Source organism: Pteronotus mesoamericanus, unplaced genomic scaffold, assembly GCF_021234165.1.
Source record: "Pteronotus mesoamericanus isolate MK-2021 breed Mesoamerican mustached bat unplaced genomic scaffold, CSHL_Meso_final contig_179, whole genome shotgun sequence".
In the NCBI taxonomy this organism is placed as follows: Eukaryota; Metazoa; Chordata; class Mammalia; order Chiroptera; family Mormoopidae; genus Pteronotus; species Pteronotus mesoamericanus.
In genome coordinates this window covers 2836139-2838243 of record NW_026555075.1, presented here as the reverse complement: position 1 = coordinate 2838243, position 2105 = coordinate 2836139, and positions in this window count along the sequence as shown.

Sequence of the window (2105 nt, the reverse complement as noted above, 5' to 3'; positions counted from 1 at the left end):
TTCTCATTTTTTCCAGGTCATTTAGCATACAAACATACAATTAAAATTTATAAGAATAGATGAAGACAAAATGACATCCAAACAGGAAAGTCTCTATACCTCGAGCACAGTGACACAGCTCTCAATGCCTTTAGAGATTTGCCTTTCTATACAGAAAACTATTGTAAATTACCAGTCATGTGTGGGATATTTGGATTTTCAACAACTACTTTTTGGTTTTTGATATATTATCAAAATGCTATAAAAGTTAAGTATTTTAAAATATTACAGCAACTACATATTGGTTTGCCAATTGGTCATTGTGCACAGGGGAGAGGCCACTCCAGATTGGTAGGTGGCAGTTTTAGTAAGAAATTAACTTCCATCTGAAGCTTGTCTTCCAGGCTGCAAGATGAGTAAATCTCTGCATCCACCTACTGAATCTTAAAAGTTGAGACAGAAGTCTAATGGGGTTAAGTCACATATACCATCCAGATGGTTTGAACAGCACATTGCTGTCTCAAAGTTACATCTTGAAAATGGCTCTATCTTGAAAACGGCTCTCATTGTGAAAACAGTGGGCAGAACTTAGATTCCATGGATGGAGGTGGGAATGCAATAGCTTCCAAAAGCTTGAGTCTAGCTCACGGGTCAACCTGTTCTCAAGCCCCTCTCCATTGCCTCTGATATTCCACCCTTCCAGACCTGCTCTTACAATCTTACAGGCTCCTTCTTTTTGGCAATATGCTCTGAGCAGTCAGCAAGCTGTTTCATTTGTGTCAAGTTTGTTTGTTTTGTGGTTATCTAGCAACACTGCAGAGAGATACCACATCAACAATATAGGCACATACAAGAGAACACAAAGATTGAGATAATAATTCCCAAAATAAGTAACATTATTTTTCCCACCATATCCACGTGATCTAAACCATTGGTTTATTAAATACTTAGGCTGTATCACTCAGGATGCTCATGTGTGCCCTCATGTGATTTCATAGAGATGATACATTAGCAGACCCATGAGGTATAAACAAACAACATCGTGTCTGAATAATGGCACAGGTGCTCTATGTGAGGCAGTAATAATGCACAAAGACATCCCAGTAGAAACATTATTCCATTTGGAGAACGGTGTTTCCTGTTAGTGATATTTTAGTATTCAGTAAAGACAGTCTTTGCTGGTTATCATTGAAAGATCATTGGGTGAATTTAGTAAGGGCTTTTATGTGTGCTGTAATGTCCCCCAGGCCAATGGAGGGTGCCAAGATGCTGTCCAAATGAATGTATCAGTGGAAAAGAGAACATACTCATCTGGCCCAAGGAGAGGGAGATTGACAGCTTTAGGGACTCAACCTGGTTGTAACTATTGCACATGTTGACAGGGGAAGGCAGCACTGTCATGTGTGGAGAGAAGGAATGAAGGAAGGGTATGCCAGACCAGGACTTGCACCTTCTTCCCTCTTTCCGTGGGGTGTGTTCCATTCCAGGCACCATGCATTGCAATGGGTCCTGTTCACAGCTGGACAAAGGTTCCCAGTGGAGGTTGAGTCGTATCTTACCCATCCTGGTGAGACATGCCCTTGCAGATCCCAGTAGATAACACCTTTTCCAGGTGTGATGGGGCTTGATCCACAGTGAGATCAATGGGGACAGGGCTGTTCCCCATAACTTCCATACCTTTAATGGTATTGCGTATCTCCACAGGGTTCCCAAATTAGCATACGGGGTATCAGACCCCAGTGCTTGATCATTCAAATGTATTAAAGTCTGGGATAGTATTGTAATCCACTGGCCAAGGTGGTTTTACCAGCTAGCAGTTTAATCTGCTACTTTAATATTCTCTTTGTTTCTTTCTATTAACCCTGTTGCTTATGGGTTATGCAACCTCTAGTCAATGTCATATTCTTTTGCCCCCCCCCAACTTGACTATCGTAACCTTTGAAATGTGACCTCTAACTATTGTCTGTTCAACGAAGTTATCTCTACATGGTACTGCACTTCTCTAATTCTCTCATGGTGATAGCCTGGTTTACATGGTAACAGAGGAGTCTTGGGTTGGGCCACGTGCAGTGTCCGTACAAATCAAAGCATATTTAGAGTGCTCACTCAGAAGAACGTGGCCAATA